At 49.0% G+C, this 21319-nt stretch overlaps 1 protein-coding gene across 1 annotated transcript in view; it reads left to right on the forward strand.

Annotated features, from left to right (window-relative positions):
* Positions 1-992: 992 nt before the first annotated feature.
* Cacng5 (calcium voltage-gated channel auxiliary subunit gamma 5) overlaps positions 993-21319 on the forward strand; it is a 38357-nt gene continuing 18030 nt past the window's right edge. The window contains exons 1-2 of the mRNA XM_034507899.2: positions 993-1132; positions 4668-4752. The gene's annotated coding sequence lies outside the window, so the exon portion shown is untranslated. The remainder of the gene's footprint in view (positions 1133-4667; positions 4753-21319) is intronic.

Below are 21319 nucleotides of genomic sequence, written 5' to 3' on the forward strand. Positions count from 1 at the left end.
AAACACTTACGGTCCAGACCCTGGGGAGTAGCAACAGGAGAATCCCTGGGGCTTGCTGGCTGGCCAGCCAAGTCTAATCAGAGTCCCAGAGATTCCAACTGCACACGCACGCTCGTGTACACACACTCACACATCACAAACACTCCCCATCTTGTCCCACTTCATCGCCTGAAGGAACTTGACAGAAGCGTCAAGTTGTGGAAGACCCCTGTGGCCTGGCTGCCCAAGCCCACATGTCCCTGCAGGGCATGCTTCTAGCTTGCAGCAAATGCTACTGTGCACAAAGTTCACACACGTGTGGATAAAGTTACCAGCCGCCATTTCAGAGACATGAAGATGGGCTGATGTTCCGGCCAGAAAGAGTGAGCCCTTGGGTTTTCCCAGTCATTCTGGCTGGATAGCCCTTCACCACACCATGGCTCCAGCTGTAAATTGTCTGGGGCTTAGAATTAAGTTTGATGGCCCCGTGGAAGCCCTGTATTCCAGTTAACAATTTAGAGGAGGAAGAAATGCTTAACGACAGAGGCAGGCAGCTATGAGCTGCAGATGTGGTTCTGCCTTCAGGAACACCCTTGGGTCTGAGCCTCCCCGTTGGCATCTGTGAAATGGTAATGTTGTGAGGGTCAAATGACCGGAGACCTGAAAAGCGCTTTGACTAGTGTCTGACCCTCAGAACTCAATAAACAACTGGCTGGTGCTAGAATATTCTCTCCATCATCAACTGCAGCAGCCGGCACGGGAAAATGGATCTGACTCAAGGCAGGTGTTCTTGATTTAGAAAGCCTCCCTTCTCCTACGACAACCCCAAAGTCTTCACCTACAGCCTCCACGAGGATGCTTCGCCACCCCAGGGGTTCTCCTCTCTCTGGAAGGCAGCATCCTTCAGTCTCAAAGCCCACCCGCAACTGACTGCATAGGGAAGGCAGGCCCCGCCCAGACCCCGCCCCAGGCCCCGCCCCAGACCCCGCCTTCTTCCAGTCCGGTGCTCCAGCGGCGGCCACCAGCACGGTAGCTGGCGCAGAGCATCTCCGGCGGACCGGACGGGGCGGGCGCCCGGCAGGCAGTGCGATACCTTCCACCGCGCGCAGCCCACAAGGGACCTTCCAGGCGAGTCTGGAGTCGTGGTTGTGAGGTAAGAGCAAAGATGAGTAGGAGGGATAGACACAAGCCTTGTCGGGGGTCCAGGAAGCGATGATCTCTGGTGGTGCCACCGCTACAGCATCGGGCTGGCCTCCTTACTGAGTAGCCAGGGGCAGGGTGGGGCGTGCGTTCTCTCACTGTCTCTCTCTGTCTCTGTCTCTCTCTGTCTCTCGCTCGCTCGCTCGCTCGCTGTCTCTCTCTCACTGTCTCTCTCTGTCTCTGTCTCTCTCTGTCTCTCTCTCTCTCTCTCTGTCTCTCTCTCTCTCTCTGTGTTGGGACTTGGGGATCATGATGACGCCCCCTCCTTGCCGATGTTTCCAGCCAAAGCCACACTTTCCCATTACAGACTTGAGTGAAACTGGAAGAAATGGCCTGGATGCGGGATAGTAAAGCCCTCTGCCACCTGTTGAGCTGGGCTGTGGGTCTCTGAGGGCCAAACTCCCCTAGGCTGTCAGGGTCTGTGATTAGACTCATTTCCCAGTGGTCTCACCCCCTCCGCAACTTACCAGTCTATCTTAGGACATCTGCTTTGCCTATATTGTTTTCCTCCTGTCTGCCTCAGGCGACAGGAGGATGCCTGGAGAGGGCGATTAGGAGAAAGAGGCTTCACCAAAAGCCCCAGAGCTGATAAAGGTCCGTGATGGAAAAGCATAAGACCCGGGGATCCCCTTTACGCTTTGTGTGAGATGCCAACCCCCCAGGAGTACCCTATATTTTCCGCAGCCCCTCGAAAGTGCTCCATTTAATGACTTGGTCTCTTTACTGGAGTCCTGTCTTGGCAATTGATGAAGCTGCAGCATATGAAGTCTTAAAGTGAAATCAAATCTTAGGGCTGAACAGGGATTTTTTAAAATGTACCAGGTACCTAGGTGAGAACTCCCATGGTTGCTGTGAGAGTCCCATCTCAAGGCTGGTTCTCAAGGTTGCTTAGGAATGGATAGCTTTCTGTTTGGTCTTGCCACACAGAAGGCAAGAATCCCAACCATTCCCAGGTTGGAGGCATTGGGATTTCCTGATCAGGGAGGGGTCTTGGGGACGTGGTAGCTGCACTGTTCACATCCAGCTGAAAGAGGCTGACCTTAGTTTGTGATCCCTAACATGGACTCTAACCCCAGTCGCTCACCCTCTGACAGTGTAGCACTGGCTAACCTAACTCACAGAACCTCCCCGAGGCTCCATTTCCTCTTGGAAAGCTGGGCTGTCAGTTATGAGAACAAAGTAAGGTCACAGGTGACAGTATCCATTCGCAGAAATGTCCAGGGCTGCCTCAGCTTCTTCAAACACCAGACTTGAGGATGGTGGCCACCTAGTGAGGAGCCTAATTAGTTCTCCAACAGGGAGAATGTGCTCTGAGTGTTAGAACTCGAGAGAACTCTGGTGGAGTTTAGATTCCCAGAGGATGATGAAGGATCTGTAATTGCGGAGCCATACCTCTAGGGGGAGCTATCATTCTCCTCCACCCCCCACCCCCCCCCACCCCCCACCCCAGGCTTCTGATCCAGTTTTTGCAGACTCCTGGGTCACTGGCAGCTGGTCCTTCACCACGTGCCTGTCTCATTCCATCCTGAGTTTGGCGCTAGTCTTACATGCTGGCAGAACTGGAGACAACTGGATGTGATTTTAGAGGCATTGGTAAATCCCCTCTTCACCAAATATCCACTTCTGGAGTATAGCCGTCTGGGGTCTAATATTCTACTGTGAGAAATGTACTCCTTTAGTCCCCAGCCTGTAACCTATGTCAGCTACTAAACATTCACAATGATGTCTTGTTTAGACACATTTAGGACCTTTAAGAAAAGAAGGTAAAGACAGAAGAGCAGAAGGGGGAATGGGGTATAGGAGAGAAAAGATGGGACTTTGCCAACTGTACGGTCCCCAGAAACAGACCCAGTTCCCTGGAAGGAAGGAAGGAAGGAAGGAAGGAAGGAAGGAAGGAAGGAAGGAAGGAAGGGAGGGAGGGAGGGAGGAAGGCAGGCTGGGAAGACAGATGGCAGGTGACAGGGAAGAGCTAAACCTCAGTTGTGATTCTCTGAGGAAACAGGAAGTGGGCGCCTCCTAAGGAAACCTGTGCTAGACAACTGACTGGGGGCCTAGGCTGTGTCTCTAGCTGTTTACATTGTTAGTTAGGGTAGCAGAGAAGGACACCAGCGCCTTACACTTACACACACACACACACACACACACACACACACCCTGCCCCTTATGTCACCTCTCCGGAGAGAAGCAGAAACAGTCGTTCACCCACACCCGACATGGCTCCTGGACTGATAGAGGCTGAAGGAACAGGGGATTCCACTGGAGTCAGCATGAATGGCTTGTGATGTTCTGTGTGTCTCCGTGTGGGGCATGATGGAGAACTGGGGGGAAGTCTCTGCTGAGAGAGCCTGTGGGCTAGTCTCATTGGGGGAGGGGTGGATGAACATCACTTAGATTTGTGAATACCACTGCCACTGTTGCCCAGTGCTGGTTTATGCTAATCCAAAGAAGAGTGTTTGCAGCCCACCCTAGTGGTCCAGAGGGCAGGGTCGCAACCAGAAAGGAGACACAATGGGCCGTTAATGTGTCCTTATGGTCTTTCATTCCCAATAGACATCTTTTTGTTGGTTTGTTTGTTTGCTTTACTCTGTTGCCTTTTTGTTTTTCTAATAAAGCCCCGGCTCTTATGTACCACAGGCTAGCCTCAAATTATTCATGTAGCTGAGGATGGCTTCAAACTCCTTATCCTGTCTCTGCCTCTCAAGTACTGGAATTATAGGCATATACTACCTGCTTTATGCAGTGCTGAGACTCAAGCTCAGGGCCTTCTACAAGGTCGGCAAACACGTTACAACTGAGCTGAGCTACAGCCCCCGCCCAAGGGACAACCATCCTTATATATAACGTTGATGGTGCCGGCATACCTTTGTTCTTCCATAATGAACACCCAGGGTCCTTTTGCCAACCAATGAGCAAAGCAACAGGAGTGCGCTTGGCTTTGGGGGATGGGTATTCTTGTGTTTGGTGACCTGCGTATTGCAGGATGTCCCCAGTCTCCACCAACTAGATACCAGTAGCCCTCATCCATCTACACACCTGGCTGTCCTCAGACATTTGCCTGATATTCCCTAGGGAGCAAGGCAGCCTGATGTTGAGAATCATTGGGGATCTAGCTAAGAATAAACTGGGAGGGGAAAAAAAAAAAACAGTCTTGCTCCCTCAGGAGCAGCGTTATGCGAAAGCAGCAAAAAAGCAGTCAGCTGCATGGTGGAAGTGCTGGCAAGAGGGTGGGGTGAGAGGCTGAAGGGTGTGGGTGGGGTGGGCGGCCATTTCTAAAGGAGACTCAGCAGAGGCATGCCTGAGTAGGTGACATTTCAGCAGAGAGGGGAAGTGAGGGAAGAGAGCAAAGTGTACAGAAATCTGGAGACCCACCTGCCAAGTGTGTGTGTGGGGGGAAGCCTAAGGGGGCGGTGTCTGGGGCTGGGTGGAGTGGATGGGTTAGGGACAGGTTGCTGGAGTCTGATCATCTAACCCTCCCACCCCCCTCCAAGGACTTTCGTTTTCGCACTGAGCGCTCACAGCCTGCTGGGTGCAGACGTACGCCATCCTGACGGCTTTTAGCTGACATTGACAGAGGTAGGTGCTATTTCTTTACTTGATTTTTTTTTTTTTTCCGATTGTGAAGAGTAAGGTCCAGAAGGGTGGAGGAACATGGAACATGTAATGAACAACCCACACCCTCGTCTCCCGACAAAGTGCACTCTGGGGCTGTGTCGTTTGGAGTTCTCTGCCCCCAGCTCCAGCCCTTTACTAAAATCTCTCTCAGAGCCCATGTTTTCTCTGAGGATGGTGCTCCCCCCTCCCCATCCCACATGTTGGTACTCTTCGGGTATATCGTTTATCCTTAGTGCTCATATGCCTCATGCCTGTCACCAGGACTAGGAGGTAAGTGGTCCCTCCTGCTCCTAGGTAACATCTCTTACATTTGACTTTGTATGTATTCATTGAACTGGACCCGGGCTATCTGCTGAGGTTGGGACCAGTATCCCAGGAGGTCAAGGGACATGAACCGAAGCAAGAGGAAGCTTTGTGTGTGCGATCCAGTGTCTCTCCAGGCCTTCGGGGCTGGCTTGCCAATCTCCCTCTGCTGAGGCTAGCCTGAGGCTGGCCTCAAAATGGAATGTTCCACAGTTGAGCAGAATTGCTGAGACCGTCTCCCTCCCCAAGACTCTCTTGCCCCATGCAGAAGTCAGAGTCTCAGTTAGTCCCAGGCAGGCCCTTATTTATTGATCAAGCAGTATATATGGGAAGTCAGGTCCTTCTTAAAAATAGAGATTTAAAAATAGCTCAGAACTGGGAGAGGGGAAGCAGCTCACAGCGACTACAAAGGAGTGACCTCCCTGGTGACTGCCACTATGAAAGCCTTGATGCTTTTCCTTGCCCAAAGATCCCAGGATGGGGAAAGATATAGAGGAGTGCTGCTGGTACCTGGAAGAAAGTCATCTGCCAGCCTGAGTGAGGGACAGCCAAGCTAATGAGGGACCCTGGACCAGGAGCTCACATCCCATGGACATGAGGAATATCTTTGACTTGAGTGGAAAAGCCTGGGATATAGAGTTGCCTGAACAGATGTAGCATCCCTTCTAGGGATGGACTTTTTGGGAACATGGGTCCCTAGGGGTTCCATTAGGAGGAAGGGATATCAAAAGGAACATCCTGGAAGATGGCAGTGGGTACTGAGCCTGGTAAGTGTCCTGCCAGTTCAACCTTTGGCGATGCAGCTTGCTTCAGTGTCCCTGGGTCATTGAGAATGAAGACCTAGGCAGTTAGTTATGATCCCCTCCCCTGCCATCTCTGCAGTGGACACATGGGCATGTAGCCTGGAGTTCAGCCCCTTTGTGCGCCTTGAAAGAGTCACTTGACCTCCCTGAGTCCCAGTTTCTCTAATGAAATGAAGCAGTGAGCAGTTACTACTGTGGTGACAAGTTTAGAGTAACCAGGGATCCTTCATACACCCGTTACCACAAACCCTCCCAGTGTGGTGGGCGTGGAGCTCTGCCCACCTTCTGCATGATGTCTATGCTCAGCTTGGCTGAAGTTTGGCCACCATGCTGGTGACCCTGGTTCCAAAGCCATCGTCTGCCAAGACATGGGCACAATGGTGATGACAATGGTGTTATTTCCTACTCTGGGGTCCCCATGCTAGTGGTCTTGCCAACCTTGTCTAACTGCAGAATGAACTTGTGAGGCTGTCACCATGAGCCCTGTGTGTATGTATGTATGTAAAAGAGAGAAAGAGAGACCATATGTATGCAGGTATGTGCAGTTGCATGTGTACAGTTACACATAGGCATGTGAAGGCCAGAAAACAATATCTCAGGGGTTGTTCTTCAGGGACAACCTACTTTTCTTTTTTTAATTTTTATTTTTTAGGAAGGTTTTCTCACTGTCCTAATGCTCACCAAATAGACTAGGCTGGTGGCCAGAAAACCCCAGAGATCTGCCCATCTCTACCTCACCAGTTTGGGGGTTATAAAGTGTATACTAGCACACCTGCCTTTTTAAATGTGGGTTTCAGGGATTGAACTCATGTCCCCATATTTCAAGGCAAGAACTTTACAAACCAAGCTATCTCCTAGGCTTTCATGAGCCAGATTTTATAGAAGAAGAAACAAAGGCACCATTAACTAATCTCAAGTCACCTAGCTGCTTTATGAACTAACGAATATAACCAAAACATCTAACCTAGGGGTAAATTCTTATAAAAATTGTCTTCTTTTTATATGAAATGAAACCTCCAGATGGTAGCCATGAGATGCAAGATACTCAGCCAAGTGTCATCTTCTCAAAAAAGCTTCCCAAGATGGTCCTATCTGGGGCCTTGTGTGCGTTAGGGGCATCTTTGGTGCATGGTAGCAGCCAGCTTCCCCAAGTGCTGTCCCTCCCTCGAGACCAAGAACACCTAGCAGTGCTTCCAGATTACTTGGCCAAATAGCAGCCACTCCAGTATTGTAGAAACCCATGCATATTGTGGATCTTCTAATACCCAAGACACTTTTGTGCTCAAGTCTAATCATGGGCCTTCAGAGCTCTGTGTTCGGAGCCTTCTAGCAGGTTCAATCTCTGGGGTCTGTCCTCAGCTAGCAGAGGTGCCAGAGGCAATGGGTCTCTTGATCTGTAGGAGAACTGCTCTTCCTCCTGCCCCCTGGGGCTGCAGGTCCATGTGACTGTCAGGTCAAAGTTCTTAGCATGAGCAATGATGTGAAGAAGCCGGGGCAACTGAGGGGCTGCTTTGGGCCTCACCCCTTGATGAACACTTTAATTAGCTTCTAGTCTCTCACCCCTAGCTCGGGCCCCCTTTCCATTGCTTGTGTATACACACTTGTGTATGCACCCCTAAAATGATCTAGATCCTGCCCTTTCAAAGAAATTCAAGTGTGTGTGTGTGTGTGTGTGTGTGTGTGTGTGTGTGTGTGTGTGTTTCTTTCTTTGCTCATTAGTCACTGGGCCAGGGTTCTGAACCTAGAGCTTGCATATCAGGCTGCTGTAGCATGCCAGCCCTCTGTCTCCTCGTCCTGAGCACTGGGATTACAGATGGCTGCCACACTTCCTGGCTTTTATATGGATTCTGGTGATCCCAGCTCAGGTCCTCACATTGGCACAGCAGGTGCTTCACCTGATGACCCATCTTGCCAGCTTTTGCCATCTTAAATGTCTAGTCCAGTGGCATTTCACAATCCAATGTGGCAAAGCCAGCCCTGCTCCCTAGAATAGCATCACCCTAACTGGAGATACACCCCGGTAACTATCCTCCCTGTACCCCCGTTTCCCTGAGATTCTGTCAACTGCCAAGCTGCTTCCTATCCCTACAACTTCACCTTCAGGGTATTTTATGTAAACATGTGATGTCTGACTGGGTCAGGTTTCTTTAATTTCACACATCTTCAAGCTGAAACATGTATTGAGATTCCGTGTGTGTGTGTGTGTGTGTGTGTGTGTGTGTGTGTGTGTGTGTGCGTGCATGTGGTGTGTGAGCACAGATGTGCGTGTGTGTGTTTGGTGTATGAGCACAGATGTATGTGTGTGTGTTGTATGAGCACAGATGTGTGTGTGAGCACAGATGTGTGGGTGTGGGTGTGGGTGTGTGGTGTATGAGCACAGATGTGTGTGTGTATGTAGTGTATGAGCACAGGTGTGTGTGTGTGCATGTGCTGTATTAGCACAGATGTGTGTGTGTGGTGTGTGAGCAAAGATGTGTGTGTGTGAACACAGATGTGTGTGTGTGTTTGTTGTATGAGCACAGATGTGTGTATGTGTGTGTTTGGTATGTAAGCATAGATGTGTGTGTGTGTGTGTTTGGTGTATGAGCACAGATGTATGTGTGTGTGTTGTATGAGCACAGATGTGTGTGTGAGCACAGATGTGTGGGTGTGTGTGTGTGGTGTATGAGCACAGATGTGTGTGTGTATGTAGTGTATGAGCACAGGTGTGTGTGTGTGCATGTGCTGTATTAGCACAGATGTGTGTGTGTGAACACAGATGTGTGTGTGTGTTTGTTGTATGAGCACAGATGTGTGTATGTGTGTGTTTGGTATGTAAGCATAGATGTGTGTGTGTGTGTGTGTTTGGTGTATGAGCACAGATGTGTGTGTGTGGTGTATGAGCACAGATATGTGTGTGTGTATTTGGTGTATGAGCAGAGATGTGTGTGTCTGTGAGCAAAGATGTGTATGTGTGTGTATGCATGTGGTGTATGGGCACAGATGTGTGTGTGTGATGTATGAGTACAGATGTGTGTGTGTGCATGTGGTGTGTGAGCACAGATATGTGTGTGCATGTAGTGTATAAGCACAGATGTGTGTGTGTGTTTGGTGTGTGAGCACAGATGTGTGTGTGTGAACACAGATGTGTGTGTATAAGCACAGATGTGTGTGTGCATGTGGTATATGAGCACAGATGTGTGTGTGTGTGGTGTATGAGCACAGATGTGTGTGTGTGTGTTTGGTGTGTGAGCACAGATGTGTGTGTGTGAGCACAGATGTGTGTGTGTGAACACAGATGTGTGTGTATAAGCACAGATGTGTGTGTGCATGTGGTATATGAGCACAGATGTGTGTGTGTGTGGTGTATGAGCACAGATGTGTGTGTGTGTTTGGTGTATGAGCACAGATGTGTGTGTGTGTGTGTGTGTGTGTGTGTGTGTGTGTGTGTATCTGTTTGGTGTATGAGCACAGATGTGTATGTGTGTGTGTGTGTGTGTGTGTGTGTGTGTGTGTGTATCTGTTTGGTGTATGAGCACAGATGTGTGTGTGTGTGGTGTATGAGCACAGGTGTGTGTGTGTGTGTGGTATGAGCACAGATGTGTGTGTCTGTGTGGTGTATGGGCACAGATGTGTGTGTGTGTGGTATGAGCACAGATGTGTGTGTGTGTGTGTGTGTGCACACGCACACACGTGCACAGTCTGCACACCCGTGTACCATGTGGAGGCCATGGAGGGTACTGGGTGCCCTGCTCTATTGCTGTTTGCCATATTCCTTTGAGACAGGGTCTCTCCATCAACTTGGAGCTAAGCTAGAGGCCAGCAAGCCTTCTGTCCCCGCCCTTCCCCTCACAGCATTGAAGTTACAGGCACATGTGGCCACACCCAGATTTTTATGTGGGTGCTAGGGATTTGAACTTGAGTTAGGTGCCTGATAACAATGCTTTTCTAATAAGCCCTCCTACTCATAGAGAAAGTTCATCAGTCCAAGAGTTCCCTCCCTATGATGGCTGAATAAAACCCCCCTGTGTTGATGGACCACACTGCTTATACATCCACTAGCTGTGGACATCTGGGTCTTCCCAGCTGTGGACATCTGTAGGCAGGAAGAAGCTTTCTCCCCAGTTCCTGCTTGCATTCTCCCCCTGGCTTCCCTTGATGATGGACTTCATGGAGTAGCAGTTATTACTCCCTCAGTCACAGTGTAGGATGACTGGGAACTTAATGGGGGAACGACCTACGCCTGTCTAATCGGGACAGGTTTACAGTTACAGGCCCCTCCCCATTACCCTCCTTACCAGGGTCAACTGTCTGATCCCAGATACCTCCCCACAGTTGTTCTTGCCACTCCTGCCAGGTCCAGTTACTGTGAGATCCAGGACAAGGTCAAGGACCTGAGTTCTAAGAAGTCCCCTTCTACCACAGGTACTAGAGGGAATGGCTAAACCTGCTTTTCAGCTTCAATGGATAAGAGTGTTTGGAACAGGAAGAACCCTGTGGCAGATGTGACCGTCACCTGATGCTCAACCTGGTCCCCACACAGGTGCATGCTGTTACAAGCCTATAGTCATAATCAGAGCATGCCTACTAGGGTTGCCTCTGTGCTCTTTTGATCCACCTGCACACAACTCCACAAAAAGAATTCTAATTTTTTTTTATCACCCCTGTATAGATACAGAAAGTAAGAGAGTGTCTGACTCAAGGTTGCTCTGCTGGTAAGGGCCGGAGCCAGGATCAGAACCGACAGAGAGCTTTAATAGGCAACTCGTGTCTTTTGTGACTTCTTGGGAGACTGACCTAGGAATAAACTTAAACTGGGCATATCCTTCCAACCTACCTGCTTTCTCTGTGTTGAGGATACTGATTGACCCTGAGACGTGAAGGACAGGCCTCTGGGAGTGTCAGTTCTTAGAGGGTCAGGGCTGGTCCTGACAACCCTTACCCCTGTGTCCCTATCTCCAAGTTCAATACCAGGCACAAGGTGATGACGGACCTTCATGTGCCCTCTGTACCCTCCTTCGCCCTCTCTGAGGTTTTCCTACAGATGCCCCTTCATTCGTGAGTGTCTTCTTCCATCCTTCTCCTTTCTAGAAAATTCCGGGATCTGACGCCATGTGCTGGGCACTATGCCAACTCCCATTTATGATTCCATGTTGCCTGGTACTTCCACTAGGACCTGCCATCCCACCTCAGCAGAGAGTTCCTACTGCGGAACTAGAGTTCCTCAGAGGCCAGCTCCAGCCAGAGCAGCCAACTGGTAAACCAGCTGGCAGCTGGAGGGCCAAGGCCAGAGAAGCTGAGTGTGCCAAATGTAGGCTGGGCCCTGGGTATGAATCACCTCATGTACCCCCTCACCATGTCCCTGAAGCAGGCAGGCTCTGTGGTTATTGTCCTAGGGACAAGGCTGTGAACATTCATACTAGAACGTTAGTGGCTTGGTAGTAATACTGTCTGTACTGCTTAGATTTCAGCTTAACTATGAAGGCATCCGAACCTTGGACAGGGAAGAATTTGATAGTGATGCTGTATCACTCCTAGAGACCTTCCTCCCCCACCTTCAGATCCCTGCAGTTGGACACCAGTGTGGGCTCGGGGTGGAACAGGATATAGAGTCAGACAGGGACACTTGTGCACATTGATTGAGAACTCACTCTCAGCCCCAGAGCCAGCAGGTGGTGGCTGGCTATTAAAGGGGCACTGCTCGGTTCACCCAGCTTCAAGATCAATTAATATCAAAACTAGCATCATTTTATCTGCTGCCTCTGTGGAGGGCCTGGAGTGAGGAGATGCAGAATAGACCCATCATTTTCCGATATTGATTTCCTCCACTCCCTCACTGTCTTGCCTCCGGATAGGAACGTCTGTCTCCCTCCTGATAAACGCATCGTTATGGGCAGGATGAAACCACTCATCATCTTAGGTGCCCAGGGAGTCGTGCTATGCACAAGCAGGCGGAAGAAGAGGCCCTGGGCCGGCCAGATGGAGCTGGCCCAGGAAAAGGGGGGTGAGGAATGCCAGCAGGCAGCAGTTGCCTGGTTTCACTTTCTCCCCATCCTAGAGAGGGCAGATCCAGCATGAGAGTAATGGCCAGGAGCCTATCTGCTAGGGGTACCCATAGCTCTACCTGAGGATGACATCCACTGGCTAGTGGCTTCCTAGAGCTGTGTTCTAGGGTCTGCCTGTCTCTTTGGAGGACTATACCCAAGTTCAAATCCTGCCCTAGCTTCCCAGAGTAGGGCAACCTGCCTTGGCTTCTATTTTATACTTCAAAAATGAACCATATCATCTATAATGTCATCTCCGTATGCTTGGTCAAGGAGCCAGTAAGGTAACATGTGAAAGTGTTTGAGAAAAAAAAAGGAAAGGTCAGACAGCCAATCAACAAACATTGCTATGTGGTTTCCCCCGACTTGCCTGGCAGCTCTTCCAGGCTCCTGTGGGTATGAACTCTAGGCTGTCAGATGGTCAGAAGACACAGTGTAGATTACAGTGGAGGTGAAAATGAAGTTTTAAACATGAGGCTGAGGATACAGCTTAGTTGCTTAGTTGGTAGAGCTCTCACCTGACATGCAAAAAGCCCTGGGTTCAATCCTCAGCACCAGCAGAAAGCTGAGTGTGATGGTAAAACACCTCTAATGTCAGTGACTTGAGAGGTGGAGGCAGGAGGATCCAACCCAAGGTCATAGCAATATATTCAGTTTGTGGTAGCCTAGGCTACATGAGACTGTCTCTCAGATATATGCATACATTAATTAATTAAAATTAACTAATTATGTGGGGATGTGGCTAATGGTAGAATGCTTGCCTAGCATTCACAAGACCCAGAGCTTAATCCCCCAGCAACAAGACAACAAAACAGCAACAACAATTTTTAAAACCCATTCCTGGAGGAGGCCAGTCCAGCAGAGTTCTCAGCCCAGCCGGTGTAGCCCAGAGCTGAGTTAATTAGTCAGAAACCAGCCAGGAGAGGTGAGAAAACAAGGTGTCAGCACACAGGAGCCCCACAAGGAGAGCTGGCTGCAAGCAGACCCTGCCCAGTGGGAGTCTTCTGGCTTCCTCTCCTGCAGCCAGCCCCCTCCTCTGTTTCCTTGGCCAAGGAGGAGAGGAGAAAGAGTAGGGGCTGGCTGCTGTCCCTGTCTTGCTAAAGTTGAAGTGGGGGTGGGGTACTGACAACCCTGTTCATGGCCTGCAGAGTCTCCATGTGATCTGGGCATCTGCAGTCTGAGGTCAGTTGTCCATAAACTCCAGAGAAGAGCAATCCCCTTCCAGAGTATGTGTGCCACTGTTAACTGGGCAAATGAAAGTAGAACACAGTAAAGCCTGGGGCAGGCCGGCTGGAGCCCCTGGAGGAAGGAGGGAGAAAAGCTGTCCCAGGAAGAGGGGAGGACACTCACTGCTGGCCTTGATGCTGAGGTCACAGGGCTGTTTTCATCCAGCTGTTCCTCTCTATGGGGTGAGGGGGTACTTTCAGGATCCTCAGAGATACCCAAGTCCCAGAATGCCCAAGCTCATAAGTGGTGGCATATTCACAGGTCCACACACCATCCTCCTTTGTATTTAAAATCCTTTCTACAGCATTGATGTCATCTTTTACAAAGTAAGCACCATCAACGGCCATACTCTTTCCTGGGCAGTGTCTCAAAGAGTCTGGACATATTCACTGCAGACACGGTTGAGGCAACATTTTCAGATCATAGCTGGTCACATTCATGGCCATGAGGGCTGGTCATAAAGTCCTTCCTTTGTTTCTATCCTTGTTAATTCTTGAATTAATTTGAAAATGAATAAAAATTAAACATTTGTTAATTTCTCTTTTCTTTTTGAGACAGAGCCTAGGTAACCCTAGCCTGGAAATTATTATGTAGGCTAGGCTGGTGTTAAACTCACAGAGCCCTGCCTGCTCTGCTTCTGTAGTGCTGGGATAAAAGGTACGCACCACCACACCTGGTGACATTTACTAATTTAAAAATTACAATACACATACAGACATGGACACACGTATATGTAGTCACAGGCATAAATACATACTTATGCACACGTATACATGAGTGTGCACACATAGGTACGTACACACACACAGATAGGTGTGTATGCACAGCCGACTAGAGAAATCATTTCTGCACATTGGAAAATGAAGATTTTCTAGATAAAAGATAAAAGAGACTTCCTCCGTCTCTCTATTCCACACTGCAGAGACGTCTGACACACCACAGGAAAGAGAAAGGGACATAGAGCAAGGGGCTTAGTTTGGGTACAGAGTAAGCTCAGCTAAACACACTGGTTTAGCTCCCTACGTGAGAGATTCTCAAAGTGCATGGGGGGCTTACTAAGAGAGAATTGCCTGCGAACCCAAACTCAGAGCCTTGACTCTGACATTTAAACTGACCCAAAAAAGTGTCTCAGAGTGAGTGTGGGTGTGTATATGTGTGTATTGGATCCAGACATGAACCAAGACGCACACACTGACATACCAACTCATGCTGTCACACACACTCTTCCTACACACATACAAGAGTAACGGATTTGAAATTCAACGTTTACATAAACTAATCTGTGACAATACTAAAAATTCAACAAGAAAGATTTACAAAAAACAAAATTAGGAATAAGATTGGGGGTAAACATATATACCAGTAGAAAAAATTTGACATATAAGAGAATATCATGGTAGATGTGAGCCTAGTCTATCCAATGCATGCCTCCTGGCAACTTAAGATGTCGTGGTACCACCACGATAAGCCAGCAGGGGGCATATCAACTGTCTGCCCTCTTCCCTGGTAAGGCATTGTCTCCTGGCAATAGAAGGCTACCTCATTTCATTGGATGTAAATAAAGTGAACATTTATTAAATAAAACTATGGAAAGGCTAATGAAGCCTAAAATTTAATTTATAGTAATAATAACTACCATTCATATTTCTGTATCTGTCGTTCCACACTAAAAGATAGTTTTAAGACTTAGCAAGCTAATTGTCGATACTTAGTATTACCTATTTTTGGTGGTGAGTTTTGTTTTTGTTTCTAGTTGTTTGTTTGTTTGTTTGAGACGGGGTCTCACTATGTAGCCCTGGCTGGCCTGGAACTCACTCTGTAGACCAGGCTGGCCTCAGATTCACAGATGCATCTGCCTCCCCAGTGCTGGGATTAAAGGTGAGCCCAGCCATTTGTTGTTTAGCGTCATCTCACAAACATTAGCCATGGCTACCCAGTAGCCTGCTGAATGGCCACGCCATATGTCATGTAACTTTCCTTAGAGAAAAGCTCGATCGCTGGCTTGTGCTCTTGGCTGTAATAAGGGAGAGTGAGTCAACGTCTCTGTGTGCTTTGTCCTTATGTTCACATTTATTCCCCTGGCAGCAACTCCCAGGGGTAGCACTGTTGGAACCAAGAGAAATGAAGACACTTAATGCTTGACCAAACTGCTCTCCAAATGAGGTCTACTGTTTTATGCTGTCTCTGTCGAAGTTAGGGTTTAGAAGGGACTTTTTTACAGTTAAACCTTTCATTTATTTTTTAACTTTCTCTCTCTCTCTCTCTCTCTCTCTCTCTCTCTCTCTCTCTCTCTCTCTGTGTGTGTGTGTGTGTGTGTGTGTGTGTATACTGTTTGCATATTTGCATGCTTGTGGGCAAGTGTGTGTGTGTGTGCGAGTGTGTGTGTGAGAGAGAGAAGCAGAGAGAGAGAAAGAGAGAGAACACATGTGGAGAGCTGAGGTGGATGTTATGAATCCTTACTTGTTCTCATCAACTGCCCTCAGAAGCCCTTCCACCTTATTCATTGAAGCAGTGTCTCTCAGTCAAATCCAGACAACATTCATATGACTCTTCTCCATAGATAGCTTGCTATGGGATCTTTAATCTCTGCCTTCTGAGGCTGCCACACATGGGCTCAGGGGATCTAAGAGCTGGTCCCCTCTCTAACACTGCAAGTGTGTAACCGCTGAGCCACCTTCTTAGCACCTAGCCCTTTGTTTTGAGGTCATTGTGAATCACATACAATTATAGTAAACACATAGAGATTCCATGTGCCTTGTTTCCATGCCCACCCCCTCCCTAAGTGGTAACATCTTGCAGAATTAGAGCACGTCTCTATCAAGATTTGACATCTATACAGTCAAGATACAGACTCACCTCACCCCAAGAATGTGGCTCTTTTCACAACCTGCCTCTCCCCATCCCATCTCTTCCTCACCCCCACCCCAGCAACCACTGCTCTGTCCTCTAGTTCCCTAATTTATTTTTATCATTTCAATGCTATTAAAGAAATGGATTCACAAGCTAAATTTCTGTTAAAACTAGAAGAAATAAGTTTACCGCTAGAGATGAAGAACACATCCTTGATCAGCATGTCTCTAAACCAGCAGAAATGGAGTGCACCGTAATTTACAGTTCTTCCTGTGACCATACTGTATTGGTTATTTTGATCAAGGGAGGAAGGGAGAGAGGGAAAGAGGGAAGGAGGGAGGGGGAGAGAGGGGGTGAGAGGGAGACAGGAAGGGAGGAGGGAATGAGGGAGAGAGGGAGGAGGAAGGGAGGGAAAAGGGAAGGGGGAGGAATGGAGGAAGAGAAAAGGAGGGAGGGAAGGAGGGAGGAGGGAAAGAGGGAAGAGGAAGAGAGGGAAGAGGGAGGGAAGAGGGAAAGAGAGAGAAGGAAGAGAGAAGGAAGAAGGGAGAGAGAGGGAAGAGGGAAGGAGAGAGAGGGAGGAGGGAAGGAGAGAGAGGGAGGAGGAAATGAGGAGGGAGGAGGGAATGAGGAGGGAAGAAGGAAGGAAGGAGGGAAGGAAGGAAGGAAGGAGAAAGGGAGGAAGAAGAAGAGAGGAAGAGAAATTTATCTGTCCTTTGATTTATTTGCAAGTGCAGTTTGTCCTGTGAGGAGCACACACAGCAGGAGCATGAGGCAGCTGCTCTCACAGTGCGGCAGTCAGAAGCAGAGAGCCGATGCCAGTGTGCCAGTGTTCTGACCATCAGGCTCTCTTTATCATTCAATCCTGGATCCCACTCACTTTTCAAGTGGCTCCTCCCACCTCAGCCCATGACAGACACCCCATCATACACACACTCAAAAGTTTTATCTCCCAAGTGACTCTGAACCTGACAAGTTGACAATATTAACTGTCACACATACAAAAAAAAAATGTAAAGGTACAGGTAAAATCAATTTTAATAATATATGTGTGCATGGTATGTGTGTCTATACGTGTGTGTGAACATGCATGTGCCTCAGCATGCAGATGGGAATCAGAGACAACCAAGGGTATTGATTGGTCCTTGCCTGTTAGCCTGTTGAAGACACAGTCTCCTGTTTGCTGCCATGGAAGCCAGGCTGACTGAGCAGCAGGCTGACCCCACTTCTCATCTCGCAGTAGGATGCTGGGCTTAGAGACGCAAGCTCCTACGCCCAGCCTTCTCTGGGTTCTGTGGATCCCATTTCAGCTCCTCATTCTTGCATGGCAGGCTCACTACCCACTGAGCTATCTTCTTGGGACTATTGCTGGGAAGGTTCTGAGCAAGGGCCAGGACACAGTGGCTCTAGGTTCCTCGGCTGACCATTGAGAAGCACACCTTTCCTTCTGGTGATTTCTGTGCTGCCCCACCCTTCCTCATCCCACTCTGGCGTCTGACTTGTTCCATGCTAAGTCAGGTGTTGGATGGCTGTACCCGCCCTTCTTGTTACACTGCCTCAAGGGTCAACATCTATATCTTCTCCCGATACAGGAGTGAAGGTTGCCATTTGCTGAGAGTATCTCATACCGACTCTCTGCAGAGAGTCGGTCCTGAATCATCCATGAGATGGAGAGGCTGAGCAAGATGCCCGAGGGGCCCTGCTAGGACAGAAGTAGGAGCCAGACGGCAGTCCTGGGGCTGAGGCACGAGGCAGAACTTCACGCTTGCCTGCCTTCCTGCAAACCCTTCCAGACCAATTCTCTCAGATGCCCAGAGGCTCTGGGGCCTGTGAGAGGGTGTTGTCAGCTGAGGAAGGGGAAGGGGAGCAGTCCCCTGCCTTCCCCCACCTTGTTGTTATCAGGAGTCACCCAAGGGCCCAATGAGTTGTGAATGATTCCCCTATCTGGGTTCTGCATTTGCTCCCAGGCCTTTAAGCCTGTCACCCAGTCAGGAGAGATAAAGATTTCTTTATCTCTAAGCAACTGGGTACATCAAGAGGTATAAGACACCTGCCAGGGACACAGACTGGAGAGGTGGGTCACAGGCAAGGCATCCCAAGGGTCCATGGGGCCATCTTCCAGAACTATGGGAGTCGATGGATTTGTTTTGCCCCATTGTGGCCTTGTGCTTCCTCCGTCATGGAGACACGCTCCACACCAGGCCACTGGAGGCCCCAGGTTTACTCAGACATGTTTTTATCTTAAGTTACAGCGATGGGAAAAGCAAAGAAAACTCAAGTCAAGAAATCACTCCTTAGAGAGACCCAGCATCTTCTCGAAGCTTTGTCTAGTCCTGTTCCTCCCTCAAGGTTCTCAGCCTGAGGGGCTGGAACACCAGTTTCTTATTTTTACCAGCCCTCAGGGGACTGGAAACTGAGTCTGAGACTTGTTCCTGGACCCCTAGAAACCTGTGCAGCTTTTCTGTTTGACACTTGAACCCTGTGAAGGAAAGCTGGAGCATGTGGGAGAAGGTGGGGACGCAGAGCAGTGGAGAGGAGGGGGGCTTGGGCATGTGTCCTACATACCGTAGCACGCTGGTTTATAGGAAAATAGGCTGGAGGCAGGCAAGCCATGCTGGAGGAGTATTTATAGCTGTGTGGCCCTGCTTTGTAGCAGGCAAGGCCACACTTGATTGTCTGGGAAGTCTTTCTGCAGCACACACAGCCTCGATTTCAGGAGGACACCAGGCTGAGCAGAGGCATCTCTAAAGCCAGGCCAGGCTGGTTTCTTTTCTCAGGACTCCCTGAAATTGGCACAGATTGTCAGAGAGAAAGAGGGGGGAGAGGGAGGGAGATGGGGAGGGAGAGAGAGAGTGGGGGGGGAGAGACAGAGAGAGACAGACACAGACAAAGAGACACAGAGAGACACAGACACAGAGACACAGAGAGACACAGAGGGATTGATTGATTTATCTTGAGACAAAAATATTGACTCTAATCATCAAGGGAGGCCAGGGAGTAATCAAGAATAGCTTCCTACCCAGCAAGGACATTCAGCAGCCTCCTTCTCCCCACCTCCTTTTCCTCCTCCCCCTCTTCCTCTGTCCCCTTCCCTTCCTTTATTCCTCCTCTTCCTGTTCTTCCCCATCATCCTCTTGTCCCTCTCTCCTCTCTCTTTCTCCTCCATCTCCTCATCCTTCTTCTGCCCTTCCTCCCTCCACCCATGGACAGAGAGAGACGGGCCCCTGCCTCCTCTTCCTCTCTCCTTCCTCCTCATCTTCTTCTGACCTCTCTCCTCCTTTTCTTCTTTTACAATCGCTGTTTTATAAGGAAAGCATCTGACTTGTCCAACCACCTGAGTGACACTCAGCCTAAGGGGAAAAACCAAAGCCATCAGCACTTTTACGCCAGGCAAGATGCTGACCATGGTGAAGAAAATTGGGTCAAAGTTTCTGCTTGTCAGTAGGCAATCTCCACCTTTCAGGAGAGTGTTCCCAAGCTGGGGACCCAAGCAGGACATGGCATCCAGCCTCTGGAGCCCTGCAGGAGCCAAGCTGCGGTCAACAGAGGTCAGCAGAACCCAAATGCTGGTGGGACAACAGGATTGGTTTCAAATATTTGGTCACACACACTGTAGCTGTGCAGGGACTTCTCAACCTCTGCACCTAAAAGCAAGGGTAGGAATAACCATCGTGGAGGTGACTCATGCAACCACATCCAGATGCAACACAAGCAAAGACAAAAAGGGCATCATGATGGGGATAGAGATACGGCTCAACAGTTAAAAACACTGGCTGTTCTTCAGGAGGACCCAGGTTCGATTCCCAGTGCCCACACAGCAGCTCACACTATCTGTAACTCTAGTTCCAAAGGATCTGACACCCTCACACAGACATGCAGGCAGGACACCAGTGCACATAAAAATACATCTTTAAAAGAAAAAAGAAGGCATTGTAGAAACAGCAAGAGGGGGAAAAAACATAAGAGGTATTTTTACCCCACCACACACATGCACAATAAGCTGCAGAGCTGAATCTCCCACCCACTAAGAATCTCAGAGCCAGTGAAGGTACCTGTGGGATCTGAAGCTGTCAGAAAGGTAAAAATAACCCAGCTAAACAAAAACAAAACATTTACTGTCAGAGGAACTACCTGACCCTCTCCTTCCAAGACGCTCCAAGCAAATGAAGCCAGGTAAGAATATTAAGTCCCATAAAGTAATTTTAAATATACCAGAAGTAATTGCGTTGATAATTACAAACAGACAATATTACTGCCTGTTTCCTCTTCTGATAATAATAAAAAAGATATTAAATGACATGTACATAATTATATTGCTGAGCTAGAATTGCCATATTCTGACTGTGCGTGTACATGTGTGTGTGTGTGTGTGTGTGTGTGTGTGTGTACGTGTGCATGCTTATATGCATGCAGATGCACATGGCTTTAGATGTCTGTGTGTCTGTCTGTGTGTGCGTGTGTCTGTTTGTGTATGTGTCTGTGTATGTGTGTCTGTGTGTGTGTGTCTGTGTGTGTGTGTGTGTGTGTGCGCATCTCACAGGTCAGAAGTCAACCTCAGGTGTCCTTCCTCAGGCACTGTCCTCCTTGGTTTTGAGACAGGGTCTCTCACTGACATGGACTGTTCTTGTTAGCTCCTTTAACTCTGAACAGCCTGTGAAGTACCATCATCTTAATCTCTTTGCAGTGTACGACAAATGGTTACTGGAGGGTTCGGAGTTAATACGTGCAAATAGCTCGAAACAGTGCTTAGCATGTGTCCTGGTCCAATAATCATCAGCTGGTGGGAGGCAGGGCTGCACACCGCCGAGAGGACTGCAAGCCCGCTGCTGGGGTTCTGAGGAAGGGTGAACAGTGTAGCCCGGCCGTCTCAGCCGGCAAAGGCAGCCTGGATCTGATGGATGCCTGTTGTCACCAGAATTAGATCAAGTCTGCACATTTTCCTGTCTACATCTATTAGGTCGCGGGGTACAAAAATTGTTTTCCATTTCTCACTGGTTTTCCTCGTACCCTGTAGCCACAGGGGAAGCGGGTGCTAGGTGCTGCTCTGGGTTGCTGGAGGTGTGAGCCGGCAAGTTCACGGGAGCTGGCTTCTCATTGGCGACAATTAAGACTTCATGTCGCTGAATTTCGGAATTTGCAGTTGCTGCCACCATATTTAATTTAAAGAAGGGAGGTAATTGTGTGATGTCGCTTCCCCTGAAGGGGGGTTGGGCTTTTTTGAAACAGCAATAAGATAAAAATCCATTGCTTTTGCCTCAGAAGTCAGGGTGGTGGCTCCCTTCATGGGTCTGATGCTTGGAGGGCTGCCGGGTCTCTCACGCTAGC

Source organism: Arvicanthis niloticus, chromosome 6 (assembly GCF_011762505.2).
Source record: "Arvicanthis niloticus isolate mArvNil1 chromosome 6, mArvNil1.pat.X, whole genome shotgun sequence".
Lineage (NCBI taxonomy): Eukaryota > Metazoa > Chordata > Mammalia > Rodentia > Muridae > Arvicanthis > Arvicanthis niloticus.